Below are 15,464 nucleotides of genomic sequence, written 5' to 3'. Positions count from 1 at the left end.
CTATCAGCAGTGAATGAAAATTCCTATTGCTCCATGTCCTCACTAACATTTGGTGTTGTCAGTGTGTTCTGAATTTTGGCAATTTTAATAGGTGTGTAGTGGTATCTCATCAATGTTTTAATTTGCATTTCCCTGATGACATATGATGTGGAGCATCTTTTCATATGATTATTTGCCACTTGTATATCTTCTTTGGTGAGGTGTCTACTAAGGTCTCTGGCTCATTTTTAATCAGGATTTTTGTTTTCTTATTGTTGAGTTTTGTATATTTTGGATAATTGTCTTTTATCAGATATGTCTTTTGAAAATCTTTTCTCCCAGTATGTGGCTTATCTTCTTCCTAATCTCTTGACATTGTCTTTTATGGAACAGAAGTTTTTTGTTGTTGTTGTTTTTGTTTTTATAATTTTAATGAAGTCCAGCTTATCAATACACCTTTTATGAAATGTGCCTTTGGTGTTGTATTTAAAGGGTCATTGCCATATCCAAGGTTATCTAGATTTTCGGGTATGTTATCTGCTAGAAGTTTCATAGTTTGTATTTTACATTTTGATCTGTAATCCATTTTAAGTTAATTTTTGTAAAGGATGTGAGATTTGTGTCTAGATTTTTTTTCTATTTCTATGTCCAGTTGTTCCAGCCCCATTTGTTAAGACTATTTTTGCTTTATTTTATTGCCTTGGCTCCTTTGTCAAAGTTCAGTTGACTATATTTATCTGAGAGTATTTCTGGGCTCTCTAATCTCCATTGATCTACTTATCTATTCTTTCCTCAATACCACATTGTCTTGATTACTGTAGCTTTTTAGTATGTCTTGAAGCAGAGCAGTGTCAGTCCTCCAACTTTGTTCATCTCTTTAACATTGTGTTGGATATTCTGGGTCTTTTGTCTTTCCATATAAACACCAGAATCATTTTGTTGATATCCAACAAGATGCTAGGATTTTGATTGAGATTGCATTGAATCTATAGATCAAGTTGGGAAGGACTGACATCTTAACAATGTTGAGTCTTCCTGTCTATGAACACAGAATATCTGTCCATTTATTTACTTCTTTTTGATTTCATTCACCAGAATTTTGTAGTTTTCCTCATTAAATCTTATACATATTTTATTAGATTTATACCTAAGTATTTCATTTGGGGGGGGGTGTTGCTAATATAGATGATATTGTGTTTTTAATTTCAAATTCCACTTGTTCATTGCTGGTATATAGGAAACTGATTGACTTTTGTATATTAACTTGTATCCTGCAACCTTGTTATAATCACTTATTAGTTCCAGATTTTGTCAGTTCTTTTGGATTTTCTACATAGCTAATCTTATCATTTTCAAACAAAGGCAGTTTTATTTCTTCCTTCCCAATCCATATACCTTTTATTTTATTATTTCTTATTGTATTATCTAAATTTTCACGATGATGTTGAAAGGAGTGGTGATAGAAAAGATATACTTGTCTCTAATTTTACTGGAAAGCTTCAAGTTTTTCCTAATTATATATGATGTTGGTAGGTTTTTGTAGCTATTCCTTAACAAATTGTGAAAGTTCCTCTCTATTCGTAGCTTACTGAGAGTTTTTATCATGGTGCTGGATTTTATCAAATGTTTTTTTTTTTTTTTCCTGCACTTATTGATATACTTATGTGAATTTTCTTTTTTACACTGTTGAAGTGATTAAATCAATTGATTTCAAATGTTGAACTAGCCTTGTATACTTAAGATAAATCCTACTTGGTCGTGATGTATAATTATTTTTACACAGTGTTGAATTTAATTTGTTAATATTTTGTTAATATTTTTACTTGTGAGCTCATGAGAGATATTGGTCTGTAGTTTTCTTTCCTTGTGATATGTTTGGTTTCAGTATTAGGGTAATGCTGGCCTCATAAAGGGAGTTAGAAAGTATTCCCTCTGCTTCAATTCTCTGAAAGAGATTGTGGAGAATTGTTATAATTTCTTTCTTAAATGTTTGGTAGGATTCATCTTCACACCCATCTGGGACTGGTTCTGTTTTGAAAGGTTATTAATTACTGATTCAATTATTTAAAATAGATGTAAACCTTTGTGTTTTTATTGAAGTATGATTTTTGGCAAATTATGTCTTTCAAAGAATTGGTCCATTTCATCTAGGTTATCAAATTTTTGAGCATATATTGTTCATACTCTTTCTTTCTTTTTCTTTTTTGTTCCTGGCTTTATTAAAACATAATAGACAATTAGTTGCTCGTATTTACATTGTACAGTTCAATGAGTTTTTTTCAATTATAGTTAGTATACAATACTATACCAGCTTCAGTTGTACAGCATAGCGATCAGAGATCCACATAACTTGCAAAGTGATCAACCCCACTAAATCTAGTACCCCACTTCTCCTTACATATTTATCACAACATTATTAACCGTCTTCCCCATGCTACACTCTACATCTCCATGTCTATTCTGCAACTATCTATTTGTACCTCTTAATCCCTTTGCTTTTTTACTGTCTCCCCCCTTAATTGTCCCCCCCATCGAGTAGCCCTCAAAATATTCTCTGTATCTGTGAGTTTATTTCCACTTTTGTTGTTGCTTTTGTTTATTTTGTTCTTTAGGTTCCCATGTATGTGAAATCATGTGATATTTGTCTTTGTCTATCCAACCCATTTCATTCAGCACAATACCCTCTAGGTCCATCAAGCAACATCTTTCTTCATGCCTTCTTTTTATTCTGTGTGTATGTTTTAATCTGAAGTGAGTCTCTTGCAGGCAGCGTATGTAGGGATCTAGTTTTCTTATCCATTCAGCCACTCTATCTTTTGGTTGGAATAATTAATTCTTTTCTACTTGAGGTACTTATTGATAGGAATGTAGTTATTACCATTCTTTATTCATGTTTTTGATACATGTTTTTCTTCTTAAAGTCCCTCCAACATTTCTGGTAATAGTGTCTTTAGCTTATTTTTGTCTGAGAAGTTTTTTATCTGTCCTTACACTCTAGATGAAAGCTTTGGTGGATAAAGGATTCTTGGTTATAGATCCTGGGTTTTTATAAAATCAAATCTTTTGTGTCAAACCCTTCTGTTCTGCATAGTTTCTGTCAGTCTTATGGGTGCTCCCTTGTAGGCAACTAACTGCTTTTCTCTTGCTGCTTTTAAGATTCTCTCTTTGTATTTAACCTTTGGCATTTTAATTACAATGTGTCTTGCTGTGGGCCTCTTTGGCTTCATCTCTTTGGGGACTCTCTGAGCTTCCTGGGGTTGTATGTCTATTTCCTTCACCAGGTGAAGAAAGTTTTCTATCATTATTTCTTCAAAGAGCTCCTCAATGTCTTATTTTTCTTCAGATACTCCTATGACACAGATATTTTTACATTTAATAGTGTCCCATAGCTCTTTAAATTATTATTATAGCCTTGGCTTACTTTTTTCTTGCCATTCTGATTGAGTGTCCTTGCTTTCCCAACCTCTATATAGGTCATTTGATCCTCTTCTTTATCCATTCCGTTTATTTCATCTAATATACTCTTCATCTCAGATAATGTGTTCTTCATTTCTGACTGGTTCCCTTTTATAATTTCCATTTCCATATTTCTATTTTCATGTCTTTGCTAAATTTCTCACTGACTTCATCTACACTTCCCCTAAATTAATTGAGCATCTTTATAACCAGTGTTTTGAACTCTGCATCTGTGAGATTGCTTGATTCCATTATTCTGAGATCTCTGTTCTATTCTCATATGATTTCTGCTCCTTTGTTTTCCCATTTTGTCTGTCTTTCTGTGTCTCTTTCTATGTATCAAGCAAAGCTCCTAAGTCTGTCGGTCTTATTAGTATGGCTTTGTGTAGCAGGTGTCTAGTGGCACAGTGCTGAGAGGGGTTCAGCTGCAGATCAAGTTTAGCCCCAGCCTGTGCCCCCTCTGAGGCTACCTGTTAAGATTCAGCAAGCAATCCACAGATGCTGTGCTTATAGTTGCCTCAAAAAACCAAACCAAAAAACGAGGCCCGGTGCCACCAGTGTGGAACGTGGAGCTGCTCAGCAAGGAGCACCTGACTCGCTGAGAATATACCTGGATATGACTTGGGTGGGGCTGCAAGTTCAGGGAGGCAGAGTTTTAGGAAATCCTCTGGGCTGAGCGACCTCTGTTATCTAATTTGATGATGTCTCAGCTATGGCGGCCCTGCGTCAGCACACTAGAAGTGGGTAGACTCAACAGAGGAACAATGGATACCAACAGCACTTCTTTCCAGGAGAGATCCTCACCTCCGGCCCTCGCTCCGACAACTCACTGTCCCCCTGTAAGTCCTTGGTGCCCTCCGCACAGCTGAACTGGTGCTGGTACTCAGAGCGAGCAGGTCCGTCACTCTGAAAGTCCACTCATGGACACAGCCCCTTTAAGAGGCATCTGCAGCTCCTGGCTGCCGCTGCCACAGCCTCTGTCACACTCAGCAGTTTGGGACCAGGAAGCTCTGTGTCTTTGCCCCCTCCTACCTTCTCCCGTTGCAGGGTGATTAATTATTTCTCTCCCTAGTTTTAGTGCTTTTCTTCATCTAGATCTCAGGTGATTTTCCTTGCTGTTTGCTTTGTGTCTCTGTCACAACTTTATATTGGTTGCAACAGGGATAAACAAAGCCTTTATCTATGTCATTTTTCCCTCATACTATTTCTTTACTAATTCCCTTAATGTCCATAGGATCTGTAGTGATATCTTGCTTTCATTTCTGATATTAGTAATTTGTGTCCTCTCTCTTTTTTCTTAATTAGCATGGATAGAGTCAAATAAATTTTATTGATCTTTTCAAAGAACCAGTTTTTGGCTTCATTGATTTTTATCTCTTAATTTCCTATTTTCAATTTTATTGATTTCTCTTCTAATTATTATCTAATTATCTAATTTTTCTTTTGTTACTTTGGATTTAATTTGCTCTCTTTTTAGTAGCTTTAAGGTGGAAACATAGATTATTGATTTTAGATTTGTTTTCTAATCATTCAATGCTATAAATTTCCTTCTAAGAGACTGCTTTTATTGCATCCTTATTAAAACAACTTTTAATAAGCAGTTTTTTTCATTTTAATTTAGTTCAAAATATTATTTTAAATTTTTCCTGAGAGTTCTTCTTTGATCCATGTGCTATTTAGAAGTGTGTTGTTTAATTTCCATGTATTTGGGGATTTTATACTTATGTTATTGATTTCTAGTTTAAATTCCTTGTGATCCTAGAGCAGACATTGTATAATTTCTTTTCTTTTAAATTTGGTAAGGTACATTTTATGGCTCAGAATGAGGTCTATCTTGGTGAGTGTTCTGTGTGAGTTTAAGAAGAGTGTTCATGTGTAACCTGCTGTTGTTGCATGAAGAATTTTTAAAGCATCATCTACAATCTCCAGTTTTTGTTTTTTTTAAAGTGAAGCCAAAACAAAGATGTTTATAAAGTAAGATAAGTGCAGAATTCTATGTTTTTAGATTTCTTAGTTAATCTGTTAAAATAACCTTTAAAAAATAATCTTTTAAAATAACCTTTCTTTATTGAGTCTTTTGGAAGTATTTCAACTTTGTTTTCCACATTCATAATCCATTGCTTTATACAGTATCAAATTAAATTGTATATTTATAATTGAAGTGTAACTGGAATAAACAGGTTTAAGAATAAACTTAGACAATTCTTAATGAACTCATAATTTTTCTGAGCAGAATTGCATAGACTTACTAAGAAAAAGCCTAGTATTTACGAGTACTCACTTTTCAATGAGCATCAGTCATAATATCTTTCAGGAGGAATAACCCAGCAAGTCAATTAAGTAGAGGTATGTTAAAAGAGTTCTTACTATACACAATAATATTAATATTCTTTATTATTTATATTATTTATTATTATAAAATTATTTATACCATACAGTATATTATCACATGCATTACTAGACACACAAATATATCACTCTTGGCAAATACTTTTTTCAAACGTTTACTAAATGTAAAATGATATTCAAACCAAATTATAAATGTCTATAGTTATTTCTTATTCTCTTTGCTTCACTTTAATCTTATTAGAATTGGGGTATCTTTAAAACTTTGATCTTTCTCCAAACAGTTTACAAGGAAACAAGAAGAATCGAAATGGCAAAAGGAAAAAAAAGTGATAGTATAATAACAATTAATATATGTAAAAGAAATTATGTATTTAATTTCTAAAAATCAGGAAAGGTTTCATGAAAGATAAATGAGCTCTCTATACTACACTTTGAATAAAATAATGGTCATTTATGATTTCAATAACTAGGGGAAAGTTGAGAAGGAATGGCAGTTTCTCAGGGGTGAATGTTATAAACAGAATATAGGAAAATATAGAGTGTATTTTAAAACATAAGGTATGCAGGGCAAAGAAGAAAGGAAACTGAGAGGGATGGTTTGGAATCAGGCTGTAGAGCACAGCTCCAACAGCCTAGGAGGGAAATTGTAAGAGCCCAAAAGTTCCATTCTAGAAAGACAGCTGAGTAACTCCAGAAACTACTGGCATAAATGTTATCAGGTTTAGATTTTCTGAATCAAACTGAAAAAGATTTATCTTTTCTCAAGCTGGTGATTTTAAGTTCCTGAAACCAGAGCCTCAAAGACAAACAGAATCATTAGGAAGATGGGCCACCCATTGCAAAGGTGTGAAGCCTCTAGCCAGGCCATTTATTCTAGTCATGTTTTCAGGCATAAGACAATTGTTTGTGATGAAAGTTTGGGATTCCACAACAGTGTAATACAATATAGATAGTGTTGTTAAGAAAAGTTTGTTTTTATAGCGATCAAGCTTTCCAATAATTAAAGGAGTGATCAAATGGTAGTATTTGGAGTTACTTTTGGTATAATTTCTCAGTGGATTATGTAGATGAAATATCCTTCTTTTCATAGGATATTTTAGAATTTGGTTTACTATAAAATATGAACTCTAAAGTTAATAAACAAGATGGCATTTGGTGCCAAGGATTAAATATTTACCGATAAAATATACAGTGATGAAAAAGATTTCAAATAGATGATAAATGATATGGTCAAAGTTCTATATTAAATATAATTTTTACTCGAGAAAAAATAAAACTTAGACCAAGGGAAAAAGTTAACTCATTGTTGTGGATCCTGAGGCTGAACTCGTGAAGATCACCAGATATTACTTTTAAAAAAATAAGTAAATGACAGGTTTTATTTAATCTTTGAAATGATTCATTTGTTTCATGAAATAAAGAATATTAATATCCCATACTTCACTCAGCCATGGTTGATTCTTTCTTTCACAGGCCTCTTGCAACTAGCTTTTTCTATTTCATCCATGCTATCTCTCTGTAGTAATCCTATGGCACAATGATTAAGAGAATATGCCCTACAGCTAGTCTGTCTAGGTTCAAATTCTGACTCTGCTAATTCCTATTTGTGCTATTTAACTTCTCTGTTGTTCAATTTACTCACCTACAAAATTAATATATTAATACTACTACATCATAAAATTCTATACAGATTATATTAATAGTAGGACATTGTAGGTATCTATATGGTATATATGTGTGTGTATATAGTGTATGTGTGTGTGTGTGTGTGTGTGTGTGTGTGTGCCAGTCCACTAACACATGGACTTTTTTCAGCTGACTAGGTCAGTTCAAACCAGCATTGTTCAAGGGTCAACTGGCAGTTAGGAATCTACTTTTGCAGAGGGCTGACATAAGTTATATGCAAATGTTGGGCTCAGCCTAGCAGTAGGTTCCCCTAACTCCCATGCTGTTGAATGGTCAACTACATATATGTATATCACTTAGAACACAGCCTAGAAAATAGTAGTTTTCACATTATTGTTTTTCATTTTCCTCTTTAATTGTCAAAATGTCACCCATCTTTTAAAATCTAACTTAATTTTTTTAATGAGCTCTCTTGATCAGGGCAAACGTTCCCTAAATATGTGTAACCTCTTAGGCCTGTACCTCTGTTTTAAAATCTAATCACTTATTTTGCAATGTTTCAATTTTTTAAAATGATTTTCCTAATACATAATTCTCCTAGAGATAGAGACAGGAACTAACTTTTTAAAAAATCTCTTTTAGCTGTATATACCCCTAGAAAAGAATGATATCAATAGTGTGTGCCACAAATTTTTGTGTTTATGGAGACTAGTATTTTTTTTTCTGAAAACTGGAGAAAGCTCCCCATCCTTTAGCTTAGATAGTAAGAGAGGTGAGTATATGTTCCCTATGTGTTAGCTTACAGTTGGTCTGAATAGATCTGCTCTTGACAAACTGTCAGTTAAGATGAACGGATGGACCAACATGAGACCTGAGGGAAAAAATTCCTGCAGAATAAAAGAGAAGAGTTTACCTCTGGAAATGATTTACTACACAAAGTGGAAGCAACTTTTAGAAGATATCTGTTTCACATTATGTGTAAGGCATAGGAAAAAAAAACTATGAAAGAAGAATGCATTGGGATGAAAATCCAACAGGCAAGATGCTGATGAGGAATATAAGTCAAGAGAATCATTATGTTAGAGAAGTGGGGGTGGGAAGAGAGTGGGAGGAGAGAGAGAATGAGAGAAAGAAACAGATACTGTGATACTACTCTGAATTTTAATTCTATTTCCTTTAAACTCCATGTCATAGAGAGAAGCTAAGTGATTTTCTGCCATCTGAGACTTATGTTCTTAATTAGACTCATTTATGTAACAACATTAAGAACATGCAACTGGTGGAGGCAATAGAAAGAAATGAGGAACAGTTGAAGGTCAATGCTTTGCCTGGGTAAACAGAGATAATAAGAATGGCTTAGTGTTATGTTCTCTTCTTTTTCTTTTTCATTATGAAGACAAGAAACCATTTTTAAAAATCTCAGTATCATAAGTCATTATCAAGAACATTTTAGACATGTCCTTGCTTCAGGATAGGTAGGCCTTCTTTTAAGTCATATCCAAAAGATAACTTTCTTTATAGGTCTCCAGAGAGGGAGATTCTGGTTATATAAATAGGTTCTATAAACGGAACTATTCTGCCAATCATATTTCCGGCTGAAATCCTATATTCTGCAAAGAGATTTTCCCAATAAGTTAAAGCAAGATACAGATTTGTAGTCAATATCTCATAAAAATCACTAGAGGGAAAGTTATAAAACCTGAATTTTAGTTCCATCCTTTTCTGTTAATTTCTTCAGCAATTCTGTCCAAACCACCAAACTTCTGGGACTCGGTTTCCAGAGCCTGAAAAGAACAAGCATAAGCCTTATCTCCCAAAATGAAAATGAGAACAACTAATAATTCATCAGCATTTTTAGGCAAAAGTTTTAACAAAGCACATTGGGAGAAATGCCAGCTTAGATGACTGTAGAAGTTTTGATTAAGAGTTTGCCCACATCTTAAATAAACACATAGTGATCCTCCTTACCACCTAGAATAATTTTTCCTTGAATGGAATTATTACTCAATGAAAAGACAAACACTGAAATTTGAAGCAATGTTCTATGCATTGAAATTAAATCATAAGAAATAAACCAAGAAAATGAAGAGGTAGAAGAAGCAACTCCTTGTTGCCTGTTGCTTCTCCTTGGTTCACAAACTCACAATTATTTTATGCTATTTTACAGGTTCTTCTCTCAGCGTGGAGTGAACTTCTTACCATCACATTGCCTCCTAGTAAATTCCTCATCTATCTTCAAATACCTCCTTCTCTATGAAACCAGTTCCAGCTCCCTCATCATTGCCCTTTTGTCATAGCTGGCATCTCTAATTCTATTATAGCTCATCTCAGGAGGCAACAGCACTAGCCTGGAGCCAAAATCCCAGGCTTCAAATTCAGACTTTCCCTCACTTGGGCAGGTTATTTAACCTCATGCCTCATCTTAATTTGGGACACTAATAATTGCTTTCTTGGCACGGTGTGGTGAAGAATAAAAAGACAATCTGTGTCCAAAGCTTTATGCAATGTGTAGGACAAAATACTCAAACAATAAATTGCTTACTTTTGCCACATTTTAAAAATTTCTCTATTTGGATATATTTTGTTTATCTTTGTTTCACAGCACCTAGCATGGCACCTAGTACAACATGGGCACTTAAAATATTTTTTTTCCATTTAACAGATGAATATGTACAGTGTTTTATGCTTTAAAAAGAACTTTCTTTGATGTGGTCTCATTGGTACTTTCCACTAACCCTCAGAGAGTAGCGAGAAAGACCCATAGTTCCTCCTTGGAAGAAATGCCTTTCTCTGTCTCCATATACAACTGCCAATCATGGGACACCTTCTGAGCTCAAAGATGATCACAGGATCAGAGTGGACTAAATAAATTATTTCTGGTGATGTTCTAGTTTGAAGAAACTACCAAGGGACATAAAACAGATAGAGATTTTTCAGTCAATAGTAGCACTGCTAGAAAAGTTTACCAACTCCTGGTATGAAATTCCAGAAGCTGCCCTTATTCAGTCTTTTATCTTGTGTTTCAATTCTTTCTAGAAAATGTTATTGAGTCATATTTTATAGCAGATAGAGCACTGAACTGGGCATCACTAGCCCTGAGACCATCTCTGCCATTAGTAACTGTGGCCAAATCTCTTCCCCTTAGTCTGAGCTTCAATACCTATTGAGTATAAACAGGTGGTAACCTGTTCTGCTTACCTTACTAGGTTGTTGAGGGCACAAATGAGATGATTTTTGCAATGAGACCTGTAAACTACAAAGCAGAGAAAAAGCAGTAGTATTCCCCATTTTCCAGGCAGTAGATCACTTCCCTTGGTGTAAAAGGTAAAAAGTTGAGTTAGACTCAGCACACTGCTGTTGGTCAATACCTAGTAAATACAAACTGTCTCTCACTCTTGCCAGGTTCTCCACTTATGTCCTGAACATTTTTTTATTTTGACAATCTCACAGTCTACTTCCTGACCTATTGCTGATCTCTTTGGCCCCTAACCTCTAAACATACTGCCTGTCTATAGTTTAAAATTCTCTTCACATAGTTGACATTTGATATTGCTCCTCTAGGACTGCTACCTTTGAAAAATGAGTGTGGCAGGAACTTTGGCTTTTCTGAGTACATATGTAACAAGGGTGGGCCTATAGACTCAAGACATAGGCCAGCCACACAGTCAAATGAGGAGCTGTTCTTCTGGTCAGATTCTGACCCACGCCCTTTTATTCTCCTTGCTCAGAATATGTTTTTAAAAGCATTTTTTATTAGCCAATGCTAAGTCGCAATGACACAATCCAAAAGCAAAGCATGGGGACAGTTCATACTGGGAAGTGTTATTAGCTTTCTCTAGCTGTATTATTTTTTATGTTTATGCTGAGGAAATTCTCATGAGATCAAATCACTGGGAAATGTTTCCAGAGCTCAAGCTACTCTTTTTTGTGAGATAACACTTAATGAGGAGAAACAGAATAGATACCCTGGGGCAAATATTTCACCGGCTATTGGGATTGTGTTCCCTTTACCTCTCCCAAACTTTTTTTCCAGAACCTTCTTTGTCTTTAAGGGTTTTACCCCATTTCTGTTGGAGTTCATACAAAGTGTCTTCAAGGGCCTGAGAGAAAATCTACAAGTCAGAGGTAACCAAGGCATGAGGATAAAATCACAATATTTCATAAGGAAATCTATCAAAAGGTAGAATGAAGGCTCAAGAAAATTTGCTCTGGATATCAGGTAATTTTGTTCTATAAGTCCTATTGACTAGTTTGTTTTCATGAGATAAAAGAGAAAGGCAGTGGAAGCCCTGGACAAGCAAATGCAGAAGCAACTATCAATGCTGACAAGTCTTCCCACATGTGGTCTCAGAGACTGCAAGCTCAACTGCACTTCTCCAAGGATCTCCTTACAATACCAGTCCTCCAGCTGTCAGCAGCTGTGTGCCTTCTAACTTCTCACAGCTAGCTTTTCAGATAGAAATGGCTTCTTTCTTCTCTAAGATAGTTTACCAGAAGACATTGTTTTGGATGTACAATATGTTAAAATGTATTAAAAATGCAGCTATTAAACTAAATGAATTGCAGTGTTGAATATTAAGGTGTGCTTTGCCCAGTGCATCACAAGTAAGAGGTACTCACTCAGTGAATGGCAGATTTTTCTTTCATTTCTTTTTCTCTTCTATTTTTTTCACGCTGAAATGAAGAACAGTTGGAAATACCGTAAAAGCATTTTTCCTGGGTGGCTCTAGACATTTCATCACATGTGCTCATTTGTGCTTGCCTAGTGTACACATGTGTGGGTGCCTGAGTTTGATGAGGAAATTACCTGAAGGCACAAATGCATCTGAAGGTATGTGTGTGAATACATAAAGCATGCCTTAGAATATTTTCCTAATGTCAATCACACATATTTTAAATTCAAAGTTCAAGACCCTGTAGGAAGAAGAAAGGGTTTTAAAGGACTTTTCCTCATGAAAATAGACTGGAAAGTTGAGTTTCAAGCTTTTATGAGGTAGGATGGGATGGTTCAAGATAATGACTGAATTGGAAGTAAGTAATGGAGCAAACAGTGATTCACCTTGTTTTCCATTTTCATTTAAATCAGAAGCTGTTGCTTTCATGTGTTCTTATTGACATACATTTTCATTATTGACTTCTTGTTACTTTGAAGCTTACATGCCCAGAGAAACCTCACAGCATAATCAAGGGAAGTTTGTTGTTGTTGTTTAAAATGTTTTAGATGCTATAAACTTTCAACCTGCTTGTTTTTGAAGGTTAAGTTCATGTGTATGCTAGGTTGTTTGTTCAGAGTGTAATGATTCTAACAGACAGTGGTGGGAAATTTTGAAATATGCACTTATATTTCTTCTTTCTACTTCCCCCTCCTCCATTTCCTTATCCTCCTGGAGAAGGAAACTTGTTGACAAGTTATGATTCATTTGTCCTTCTTTTCTCTGTTTTTTCTTCCTCCCTTCCTTTCTTTCTTCCTTCCTCCCTTCCGTCCTTCCTTTCTCCCTCCCTTTATCTCTCCTTTCCTCCCTCTCTCTCTTCTTTTCGCCCCTTTTTTTCTTCTCTTCCTTCCTGCCTTTTTCTCATTCTCCTTTTTTTATTTATTTCCAGAGCACTGGCTTCTGTCTTGTGACACAATCTCCCTTTTGCCAGATTATATAAATACCAGGCAGCTTGTTCACTGTCCTTTTGTGAAACACCTTCTTCCAAACAGTGTTTTCTCGCAGATTTAACTCTTCAGAAGTAGTTGAGCTCAGGGGCACTTACAAACCTAAGCATCACGAAAGAGAGACACAAAATATCCTGTTTGGCAGAATCACAGCTCACGCCCCTCCCCCTCAAATAAATAAATAGATAAATAGATAGATAGATAGATAGATAGATAGATAGATAGATAGATAGATAGATAAACAAATCTCACCAAAATCCTTTTCAAATCTGGAATTATTTTTATGCAACTGAAGTTCAGATTGTTGAGTTGTTCCTTCAAGCTTCCTTGATCTTCTCCCCTCTCAGAACTTTCTCTGTTGCCCACCTGTCTTCCTCACAGCAGAGAAACACAAAACAAAGCCAACTAAAAGAAGAAAATGGATAATGTAAAAAAGAATTTGAAAACCCAAGGGAAAACAATAAAGCATTTTGAAAATTAGGAGTCAGGTACGAAGCCCAGAAATAAAGTGGTTAATATTTTCCCCGCCTTGCAAATGCTTTGTCTTTCTGAGTCACTAGCTCAGGCTGTGAATTCTGTTATCCCTGGTAGAGCCCCAGTCTGGGTGGAGTACACCTACATTCCTTCATTGCCCTGGTGGGAAGGGGGAGTTACAGGGGACTCAGGAGAGGAGGAGGTAGGGCAGGCTTTGAGGATTGTCAGACACACAACCCTGCTCTGCACCACAGCTAGGAGTTCAGCCTGTTCGTTTTTTAAAGTTTACTCAAAGTCACAGAGTTGAAATGCCTGAATTCAATGTCACTTCTCTCACTACATGCTCAGCCAAATGTCTTTGGCTTTTCAATAGACCTAACCTCTTGGCACTATGGAGTCTTGATGTTTTGCATTCTCTTTTTTCAGATTTTTAACCCTCAACTTGCCCTTCTCCGACTTAAGCTTTATAAGTCACTCAAATACCTTACTTCCTAAAAAGAGATCCTTCCTTTTTATTTCCTTCCTTCTTTCTTCCTTTTTTCCTTCCTTCCTCCCTTCCTTCCTTCCTTCCTTCCTTCCTTCCTTCCTTCCTTCCTTCCTTCTTTCCTTCCTTCTTTCTTTCCTTCTTTTCTTCCTTTCTTCCTCCTTCTCTCTCCCATTATTTTTGCTTTCTTGCTTTCTTTTACATTTTTGGTAGGGAACAAGGAAAACAATGGAGGAGTACTTGGAAACTCTGCCTAGGGACATATTTCCAAAGAAGGTGGTTCAATGTGAGGAGACAGTATGGATGATGGCTTAGCCACTTTGCCCAGAGAACAGAATTCTCTTTTTCTACAGCTCTCCAACTCCTTTTTGCTATATTTGTTGAAGTAGCTTCGGAAAGCTACAAACTAATCTTTATCCCCCGGCTTGTCCCAGGTTTTGACACTGAACAGTCTTCAGATGCTGCCCTTGAGTAGCAAAATGGGTTTATTATCTCATTTTTGTCTTTAATATTGGGTTGTTCTTTTGCACCCTTATAAATGTACTTCTGGAGACCTCCTGGCCAGTGTTTACCATGGCCAAGTCCCTAAGTTTACTGACAGCTAGGGCAGGTGTTATTTTTTTTTAAGTTTAGATACTTTTCCTAGCTTTGCCTCCACTTTTTAACCATCCTAGGTTTCTTTCCCCTAGAAAGTCCAGTGGACATGCCAAAGTTCATAATCTTAGTAAAGAGCAGAGCAGCAGTAAACACTTACATATGCACCACATTTGCATGCACACAGAGGTAGTGTCTCACTGAAGACAGTGGATGTGGATCAATTATTGTAAATGAACCAGCAAGTGTGATTTTACACATATAACTATCTTTCACAAATCTGACAAGTTGTGAAATCATAGAATTGATCTAATAGTTTTCTTGGGGGAAGGTTGTTTATTTCTGTTTTTGTCATTATGAAGCCTGAGTTTACCTCTTAAACCTCAAGTCAATCTTTCTAGATTTTCATGTCTTTTCAGTAAGAAGCTCTTTCATGGAGTCTATCTACAACTAGTTTGTTACATTCCATTCTTTATGCATACTATCAATAGTTATTATTATTGTACTTATTAAGCACTTTTTATGTATCATGTTATGTTCTAAGGGCTTTATACACACTATCTTATTTAGTCTTCTAAATAATCCTATGAAGTGAGTATTATACTAATTAATTTTACATATATGGAAACTGAGGCCCAAATAGGTTATGTCACTTGTCTAATGTCTATGGCTATTCACCTGTGTCTTCAATTATCTTGTAAGAAGAAGAACATTTTCTTTCTTACCTTCTGTCTTCAACATAGCATATATTACCAGCTCTATACACAAGGGATACCATATTAATATTAGTGTATGTCCACTTCCCAAGAAGAAAATTTTAAACCAAAGAACAAGAGACATCAA

At 35.5% G+C, this 15,464-nt stretch overlaps 1 long non-coding RNA gene across 3 annotated transcripts; it reads right to left on the bottom strand.

Annotated features, from left to right (window-relative positions):
* Window positions 1–8,152: 8,152 nt before the first annotated feature.
* On the bottom strand, window positions 8,153–13,614 carry LOC112473509. 3 transcript variants are annotated; one of them, XR_003044032.1, is made up of 5 exons: window positions 13,322–13,614; window positions 13,067–13,171; window positions 12,031–12,084; window positions 10,609–10,721; window positions 8,153–9,194 (listed from the first exon to the last, which is right to left on the bottom strand). It is a non-coding gene; the product is annotated as an uncharacterized LOC112473509 (long non-coding RNA). The 3 variants fall into 3 exon arrangements; XR_003044031.1 differs by having other exon boundaries at window positions 10,609–12,084; XR_003044033.1 differs by lacking the exon at window positions 13,067–13,171 and having other exon boundaries at window positions 10,609–12,084.
* Window positions 13,615–15,464: the final 1,850 nt, after the last annotated feature.

The sequence above is a fragment of the Pteropus alecto genome, unplaced genomic scaffold (assembly GCF_000325575.1).
Source record: "Pteropus alecto unplaced genomic scaffold, ASM32557v1 scaffold479, whole genome shotgun sequence".
Classification (NCBI taxonomy): Eukaryota; Metazoa; Chordata; class Mammalia; order Chiroptera; family Pteropodidae; genus Pteropus; species Pteropus alecto.
This window is presented reverse-complemented; position numbering and strand designations above follow the sequence as displayed.